This window comes from Caretta caretta, chromosome 5 (genome assembly GCF_965140235.1).
Source record: "Caretta caretta isolate rCarCar2 chromosome 5, rCarCar1.hap1, whole genome shotgun sequence".
Lineage (NCBI taxonomy): Eukaryota > Metazoa > Chordata > Testudines > Cheloniidae > Caretta > Caretta caretta.
Window position 1 is genome coordinate 135,820,138 of NC_134210.1, and position 9,694 is coordinate 135,829,831.

The 9,694-nt window shown below is 53.7% G+C and overlaps 1 protein-coding gene across 1 annotated transcript in view; it reads right to left on the reverse strand.

Annotated features, from left to right (window-relative positions):
• The window catches only part of CORO2A (coronin 2A), an 89,837-nt gene extending 80,457 nt beyond the window's left edge, over nucleotides 1–9,380 (reverse strand). The window contains exon 1 of the mRNA XM_048849741.2: nucleotides 9,267–9,380. The gene's annotated coding sequence lies outside the window, so the exon portion shown is untranslated. The remainder of the gene's footprint in view (nucleotides 1–9,266) is intronic.
• Between the last annotated feature and the right edge of the window lie 314 nt (nucleotides 9,381–9,694).

Sequence of the window (9,694 nt, forward strand, 5' to 3'; positions counted from 1 at the left end):
CAATAATATATGCACCATGTACGGCCCAGCAAATAATTCAGCACGAGCCCGCGTGTGGGGCCACTGGTCTAGAAGCTCAACACTGCCTGCAGAGATGGGACATCATGTGACATGAAGGACAGGACCAGTTTCCCAGCTGTGAGATCTGTCAGACCAGGAAATACCCTGCCCAGGATAGTAGGAGAAAGCCCAGCACTGGGTCCATTCCAGAGAGGACTGGGAGGGCTCTTGGGAATTGATCATGCAGGCTGCAGTTCGTGCCTTAGCAGAGAGGCCGACACTAGTAGGTCTTTCCCAGGTAATGCCAGTAAGGGGCATCAGTGAGCTGAAGGAGAAGAGGGAAGGGAAGGAGGCCATTTGTTTCGACAAGTGGTTACTCCAGTTTCCGTACCCATTCAGTCCTTGGTCTCTTTGCTTCGCCTGCCACCAAGACAGCCCCCGTGGTGATGCAGGGAGGCTGGGTGTGCGTGTGAAATGGACGCTTGTCGGCCAGGAACTAAAGGCTGATGCTCCCGACTCGCAGCCACATGCTCGTTGCGAGGCTAGACTGGAGCCCAGGCCAGGGTGCTAAGAGGCTCCATAACCTGACCAGGCTCTTCAGCAACCCAGTCTGTCTAAAAGCGATGGGCTGGATTCTTCCATCCACGCTCCCCCTGGCTTTCAGAGAGCTCCACCCTGTGACTATTAACAGCAGCATTGGACCCAGAGATTCAACCTTCTCAGTGCATTACTGGGGTTGAGCTACGCCGTCTTTTCCCAACCCCCTGCCGGCTCTGCGTCTGTTCTAGTCTCTGGCTGCGCTATGTCTAACATGGGCCTCAATGCAGCAGCCGGTTTTTGAATCTGTGCCCAGCCAGGCACAGCAACGGTGCTGTGTAAATGATAACTGTGGCAGGAGGATGGTAATCTCTGCTTCCAGCCCAGTCCCAGTACCCTGGCTCTGCAATCCACCCCACTGATTCCACATGAGTGGGGGTGGCAGGGCTGGCTCGGTGTTTGAGTTCCAGTGACATTAATGTTATCTGGCCCGCCTTGCTTTGCCTGTCATAAAACCTAGTGAGACACTCCCCCATAGTTAAATCCTGCCCTGATTGATCCCTCAGAGTTCAGTGGGGCTGTGTGGGCACAGATGAGGGCAGCATGCAGCCCCTAGGGCCTCCCTGGCAGTTATCTAATCAGTTTCCATGGACTTTGCATGTGAGTTCATTAATACAATGTAATAAAGATTGGAATTTTCGGTTCATTTTTTTTCCTTATTTTCTCTGTCACTTTGTCCCAGGCAGGTACACAAGAAGCTTTCAGATGAGCTCTCTGAAAATCCCTGTCCTTGGCAAGCCTCTCCTGGTCTTTCAGGGTCGGGTGAAGCGTAAGCCCAGATCCGAGCTCATTCCTTGTAATGCAAAGGTCCCCAGGCACAATAAAATCGACACGCAGCCATTTCTGTCCTGCAGACCCAACCGCCACCACCGCTGCCCGGGGGGAAGGGTTTCCATGTGAGGGGAGATAGTGTCACACAGGACACAAGCCCGGAGCAGCTGGGTGCCACTAGCTTGCTGCGTGACAACAGGCAGCTCACTGCAGCTCTGGGTTTGCAAGTGAACACTGCCACACAAGGCGGCTGGAGGGGCGATTCGTTAAGGCTGTTAAGGGCTGTGGAGATGGTACATGTGATTGTTGTACATCGTGTGGCCCTGCAGGGGTATGTCCAGTGCAGAGAATCAGCTAGGCCTTTTCTGCAGTTGTCATGGGAATTCCCTGTGCAGACCAGGCTGCTTTGCTTCTATTGGCAAAAGTGAAAACCTTTCCCGTGCCGTTCAGCCCAAGCCAATGCAGCCTCTCCGGCATCTCTACCATGTTCGGCAGACGCTCAAGATACATATGACTGGCCGTGTTGCTCGCCTGACCTGCCCCTGTGAAGCCCAAGGCCCTGCAGCAGGTGGGTGCTGCAATCACTAGCTCGAGCAAGGCAGGACGCACAGAACCACTGTAATTAGAGGGTCCTGTCATCTCATTAATACCACTCCATTTTCTTCTTGTCGTGGGAGCAAAAGGAGCTGCCATTCTGGGTCAAACCATTTCCTGCGCCATCCTGCCTGACGCAGCACCCGAGAGCAGATGTTTTAAAGAGGAATTGTTGACCAGCCCCAGCAGTAAGCCTATTTGCCTATGAAGTGTTATGTAGGTAGATGTGTGAAATTCCTTCCTGACCCCAGCTATAGTGAGCAGTTTACACCCTGAAGCATGAAATTTGACTAATCTTAGCATCTCAGCTTGCAGAATTACAGATGTTCATCAAGGGTTTGATCCTGCATTCAATGGGTCAATCTTGAAAGACCATCCAGCCAAGTATTTACCTCCCTGACTTCCTGCTCCAGTGACTGGCAAGTGCCACTTTGGCCTGCGCTTCCCAAGGGGCTCAGCAACCACTGTCGGGGACAGAGTCTCACAAGAGTTCAGCAAGTCGGGGCTGCCCATGCAGGTTGCAATGGGTGCTGCTTGACTCTTTTGGAAAGATGGCCAAGACTACATCTCCCAGCATGCAATGTGCCCACTTTTAGGGGGTCCAAATGGGAGGTAAGCTATCTTGAGAACCTGGCCCCAATTGTGGGTGCTGTGCCCTTGGGAATCTGGCCCTGAGCTTTCTTGAGAACCTGGCCTTAGGTGAGGAAAGTTTCCATGGGTTGGCTTGGAACTAACTGCCGTTTAACTTCACTGAGTGCCAGCTGACCCTCCTGTCCTTGAGACGGTCACCACAGTTTACTACGCCCAAGAACGCACAGTGTCCAGCACTGCACCTTAGCTGGTTGGAGGATGCCTGGTGTGAAGAGAACACAAGGAAACTCCTCCCCACCAACCCACACTTTATTTTGGTCTGACTATAGTGGCCCCGAAAGACGTTGGATTTACACAGCTAGGGTGAGTGAAATCTGCTGTGTAGGAGTGAGTTCCACTACACCTTTCACACAGCTTTGAGCAGATCCTGTTTTTTCTCTGCATCCCAGGGCTTCGCAGCCCCACCTTGCTCTGTTTGCTCGAGAAGGAGGTTGTGTCACACTCTGCAAAGCCAGTGATTCTTGTGTATATTTGGCACAAAGGCAACTGGATTACATTGCTTGAAAACGAGCCAGACTGTGTTCGAAGATATGCCAGAACTCATCACAAAAGCATCAAGGTGCAGGAGGTGTCTCCATGTGTTACGAATTCTTCATACACCATTAGGGACAGTAATACAGCTCCTGCCCTCTCCACCTCACTCCATGGCTGAGCATCAACCCATTCACCACCTCTACTGGCAGGAGGATATAGAAATCTGCCTGGCCTCTGCTAAGACTGCCAACTTCCTGCCACTTGTGACCATGATCTCTGTGACTGAGAGCTCTGGGTAGGCAGTTCTATTGCACCTATCACTGTACCAGCTAGACACCAGCCTAATATGGATGCTTGTCTGCTAGGAGGAGGGCTAGGCCCAGGAGTTCATTGCACAAAGGCCACTGACCAGCCGTGACTCATTGATGACTGTATGTCACAACCAGCCTTTGCTGGAGGCATGTTTCACAGCTGTCCCCGCTATTAGCAGCCCCCATCAGCATCCACCCACATGCACACCCCAGCCCAACAGCTGCTGAGTTGGTTACAACAATAATTATTCATTTGTATCACAATAGCACCTACAGGCCCCACCCAAGCTCAACGCCATATTGTGCCAGGCACTGAACCTACCACAATGAGAGAAAATCCAGGTTCCAGAGAGTTCATCATGTAAGAAGGCAGCACAGACATAAGAAGGGTACCCCATAGCACCAAGGTCCCTTAGCCACCCAGCCAGTCCTCCTGGTACACGGGAGCAGATCTCTCCAGACTCACCTTCCCTCTAAGCCCTCCAGTTGTACAGTTTGCCATCAAACACTGGTCAGGATTCACAATCTTCCTCCTCCCGCTCAGTCTAGCAAACCCAAGTAGGGCCCTTAACACCCTTTCCCTTGTGCTGCCGACACCTGGAGGCTCTGGCACTGCAAGGACTTTGCTTTTGAATGAAGATGATCACGGTGCCGTGGTGGCTTTCTCCTGAGCCTCACCCCATGCTAGCCCCGCAGCTCAGGCCAACTGAAAGCCCAAGCTGACTGCTCAGCACTACAGTGAGCCAAAAAATATCAAATGCCTAGATGTTGGACATGAACATGCTGTGAAAAGCATATCCCCTTTTCTGACCAGCTGTGCTCAGTACCAGGTTTGGCCTGTCTCCATTAGTGCCTCCCTCTGCACAGTGACAGATTTACTGCTGTGAAGTTCCTGGGGGTTCTTCAAATGCACATCATCTAAGGGGGGTTGAGGCAATATCTCAGAGTCGACAGTGACTAGGGAGCAGCTCATTGCAGCTCCAGGGTGCAGTTCTCCCAGTGCTCACCCTGCAGCTCCCACAAACACAGCACTTGCAAGCCCAGTTATTGAGATGAAATGGACCTGATTGCTATGCTTCTGCCTCGAAACTGGGGAGTGGGATCCAGGCTGGAATCACAGTGTAGACAGACAAGCTAGCTGGAGCAGAGGCCTTGTGCATACAGATGGATAGGGGCTTGGGCCTTTCCAAGATATTTCTGTCCAGGTTCCATGGCAACTCTTTAGATAGACAGGATGATATGGAATGATTTGCTGGCACATCCTAGTGGACTGAAGGAATTTGAAATGACTGATTGATGGAGCTGGAGCTTGTTTTGCAATCATTTTAATTTGCTGAACAAACCTGCTGCAAATAACCTTGACTTGGGTTAAAATGTCCCCTTCCCTTTGTCTCCAAATCCAAAGCATCGCTATAGGGCCTTCCAGGTGGCTAAGGATAAAACAATGATTCCTTCACCCCTTCCTGTAGCAAGAGATGGTCACCCCAGCTCAAGAGACAATCAAAGGGGTCCAAAGACATTCAACAAAAACAATCAGAGGCCCTTAGAGCGTTTTCCCTCTCAAGGGAGACTGAAAAGAGGGGGGCTGAATAGTGCTGCGGAGACAAATGAGCGAGGACGTGCTGAGGTCGACAGAATAACAAATGGGACAGCAGAGGTAATTGGGCCATTCCTACGGACCCTTTTTCCAACACAGAAAAGAAGAGACATTCAATGAAACTAAAAGGGAACTTGTGTGTCAAACCGATACACAGAAATGCCTAATCAGTCTGTGGAACTCATTGCCACAATCTCTCAACCATGTCCAAGAGTTAAGCGGGTTAAAATAGAACAGATATAAGCCCTTGTGCTTCAGGGCAGAAGCCAAACACAAACTGCCTAGGCTCAGGCTGAAACGTCACCAATTGCCAGGTTATTGCCTAATGGTCCATTATGGAGATACCTGCACCTTCCTCCGAAGCAGCTGGTGCTGGCGTTAAGAGACAGGATTCAGGGCGGGACGGCGTGCTGGTCTGATGTAGAATGGCCATATGCCTGCGTTCCATGGACTGGACCGTGATCCTGGCCTAGGGGAGGGGAGGGCATCGTGTTGGCAGAGTGTACAGCGGACAGAGCTCTGCGGAAACCTTCACTGATGGACTGTTACACAGAGTGCCCTGGAGAACAGCAATCATCATTATACTCCAGAGCAGTGGCTCTCAACCTTTCCAGACTACTGTACCCCTTTCAGGAGTCTGATTTGCCTTGCGTACCCCCAAGTTTCACCTCACTTAAGAACGACTTGCTTACAAACTCAGACATAAAATACAAAAGTGTCACAGCCCACTAGTACTGAAACATGGCTCACTTCCTCATTTTGACCATATAATTATAAAATAAATGGATTTGAACATAAAATACTGCACTTACATTTCAGTATAGTACATAGAGCAGTAAAAGCACGTCACTTGTCTGCATGAAATTTTAGTTTGTACTGATTTTGCTAGTGCTTTTTATGTAGCCTGTTGTAAAACTAGGTAACTATCTGGATGAGTTGATGTACCTCCCGGAAGACCTCTGCGTACCCCCAGGGATATGTGTGCCCCTGGTTGAGAACCACTGCTCCACAGGATTCACAAGTCAGTGGCCCACGTGTGCTCCACGATACAGGAGTGCTGGTGCGAGAGCTCCATAGACTGGGATGGACCTAGCTCAGGCCCACAAAAAGCTGCAATGCTCTGAATTCAGAACATCCCAGTGCATTTGAAAGAGCCTTCGAGTCAGCTGGTAGAGTCTGTCTTTCCTGGAGGGCTGGGTGAGGAGGAGGGAGATTAGGCCCTTGTGACTGTCATGTGAGCAGAGCAGCAGGTCTGACTTCCTTGGGGATTTTTTAAAAATTATGGATGAAAGCCTGGCTCCACTGAAGTCAGTCGCAAAACTCCCATTAGCTTCAGTGCATTGGAGACAACACAAAGATACAACGGCCCAAAGCTGGGAGTGCCGCGGCTGCCCATCCACAGAAAGGCACGCGGGGGCGAGGAGGATCTCCAGCACCACGTACGATGGACGGGGAGAATGGAACAAGACACAGGCTGTCCAGTGCTGGTCAGAACTACTTTGGGCGGCCATTTGCACTTTTCCTGAGGGTTTTCACAGTAGTTATTGCTTTTGGCTGACAGAGCAGGGGCTCTGCCTTACGTTACAAATGCATCTGCAGCAGGGAGCCCTTTGTATGTCTGCTATGAAGTCCATAGGCCATATTCTGCCCACAGCTATGCTCCTGCAGCTTCAGCGAAGTCAATGGGGTCACACCAATGTAACTGGATTTGGGCCTGTAATGGCTACAATAAAAAGGTACTTGGAATTAACTGGAGGAAGAATCCCAAAAGAGTATCACATGGTAAAATGGACCGAGCCACACACCTGCCTCAGCAGTTTGCAGGCACAGGAAACGCAGAAGAAGCTGCTTCATTCTTACTACACAATCCCGCTTCCCCTGTGCACATCTCCACTGACTCCAACGCGGAGAGCGTCCCACAGACGTCTCGAGTCTTCCAGGAGCAAACATCACCTGGGGAACTGAACATTTTGCAGACCCCATCCACACGATGCACCCCCAATTCCACACAGCCTCAGGAGCCTGATCCTGCACAGTGATGAGCACCCTCTAAAAGCTGCTCAGCAGCACTTTGCAAGGTCAAGCTCGGAGTGAGCTCCTTACAGCCCAGGGTCCTTCAGCAAGCACGCCGATGTCTCTGCTGTTATGCCAGAGGGGATGGCTTAGCCTTGGGGATCATATACAGAGATTCCTTGGAGCCAAAGGTTCAAATCCTGGCAGGGTCAACTCATTCCTTTATCCTTCTCAGGGCAGTACATTGAGCTGCTTGTGGCCTGCTGCATCGGGATCAGGGGATTCAGTAAATCCTCCATCCTCCTCATACCACCAAGCTGTACTGGAGGCAGGAATGCCCTGGCACTGACTACAGAAAGCAGGAAGGGGCACTAGTGAAACACCTGTGTTCTGCACTCACCCAGCTCTGCTAGTCATCTCCCTGGTGCCTGGCACTGATGGTAACAAGGCAGCACTAGCTGCCACTGCACTGGACCCCTTGGAACAGGTGGATGGGTGGCATGACTGCCCTCACCCAGAGAGGTGACTGTTGATTAGACATTAGGATTCCATGCCTGTCACTGGGCAGCTTCTGAGCTGGATTTAAAAGGCAATGTTCCCATGTCTGTAAAGACCCTTGGGAAAGTGACCAGAAGAGTGCAAAGGACATTATCATAAGCCTGTGCCAGGAATCCGAATTGACAGTAGTAACAGCTGACCTGTCACCGTGGACAAATAACGGCCGACCCACCAGCTTGAACTGGTGACTGCAGCTCATGGCTCTGCTTCCTGAGAAACCCACCTAACGATCCCAGAGAACCGGATATTGGAGTCCAGCCCAGATGACCAACTAAAAGCTGGGTAGGATCCAGAAGCAGCCGCCTCCAGGGGCAAAGGGCAGCTACACTATTGGGACAGGGACTCTTCTGTGCAGAAATATTGTACCCGGCCCCTACATGGAAAGGGCCTGCTGCCGGAGTCACAGCAGAGAAGTGAAGAGTGGCTGTCTACCTGCTCACTCAGGTGCACCAGTCACCTCCCTGGAGGAGCAGAGAGCAGACAGCATTTGTCTCTGGAAGATTAATTCAGAAAATAGAAAGCCCAACGTCTAGAAAAAGGTGAAATGCTGGTACTGAATTTAGCATGTGGAGAGTCCATTGCTCACATCAGGCCACTGCACCACAGAGAATACAGGCCACGCACCCCACCCCCATATACACCAGATACTATCTTCTGTTCCTGCTTGTGTGTGCACATGTAGCGTGTGTGAGTGAGAGAGCAAATGTGCGTGTCTATGTACAGTTTGTGTGCGCGCGTACCCTATGCCTGTACACTCACGTGTGTTCCCCAAACACCGTTCTCCACTAATACACTGGCCCAGGCCTTCAGCTGCGTAAACGTGTGCAGCCCCATCAAGCCCTGCATTTGGTACGACAAATGTAGCAAGGGAATGGCACTTGTCAGAAAAGGATCCACCAAGCCCCCCAGGGCTGCTGGCTTCCAAGGTCTTTTGGAATCAGTCTCTAGCCGTTCACTGGTCACTGAGCTTTTCCTAGGCCCTTTACTTGCCGCATTGTCAACAAAGGACCAGGGCTCTGGCCCTCCGCAATAATTAGCGCGTGGTAGGCAGGACAAGAGACATTAGGCAAGATCCCCCAGTCAGTCCCCTCTCCTGAGGGGCAGCACAGACCCGTGTCCCAGGGCAGGGACTCCGCACAGGCCCGTTCCCATTTCGCGAGGGCTGACAGACAGGCTCCTTGCGCTGCCCAGCGTCATGCAGAGCACAAAGACACAGGGCAGGGCTATTCCCCCCGGAGTGCAGAACACAAGCCTATTACTGCGCTTCACCCTGAAAGCGCATCATTGCCACAGCCGGCACTTGCAGCTTCCCCCTGCTCCGGCGGGAGCCCACCTGACAGACCACTCAACCCCCGCCGAGCCCCAACGCTCAGCAAAGCCGTCTGCGTTACCCCTTCTCTATAACTGCACCCGGCGGGGCTGGCTGCTGCCAAGCGCTCGCCGCCTCTCCGGAGCAGCCTCCAGAGCCTAACGCATCCGCACGGCAGAGAAAGGAAACGCCGGGTCCATTTGCAGGGAATGCCGGCTGGCCGCCGGAGAGCCCAGCAGCCCGGCAAGGGCGGATGCCACGGGAAGATCTGGGGTTCCCAGGCGCCGCTGGCTGCAGCGGATCGACCGCCCGGCAGCGGCGTGGGGCTCGCACGATGCCCGGCCGCCCCGGCAGGTGCGCGGCCCCCGCCTCCCCGCCGACGGCCTCCTACCTTCGCAGCGCGCCGCGGACCGCGCCAAGCCCGCGCCCCTGGCTGTGGCTTGGCCCGGCAGAGCGCGCCTCTCTCGGCCGCAGGGATCCCAGGCTCCGGCCCCTCCGGGCGCCGTCCGCCAGTGCCCGGCCAGCCCCGCGTCCCGCCAGCCGCCGCCGCCGCGAACCAGGCGGGCTCCCAGGGCGGCCGGCGGCGGGGAGCCGGGGAACGCCCCACGCAGGGGCGGGTCCGCCGCGCGCCGGGGAGCCCTGCGGGCAAAGCCGGGGAGCCCTGCGGGGGGGCAGAGCCGGGCCGGGCCGAGCCGGGGAGCCCTGCGGGGGGGGGGCAGGGCAGAGCCGAGCCGGGGAGCAAAGCCGGGGAGCCCTGCGGGGGAGCCGAGCCGGGGAGCCCTGCGGGCAAAGCCGGGGAGCCCTGCGGGGGGGCAGAGC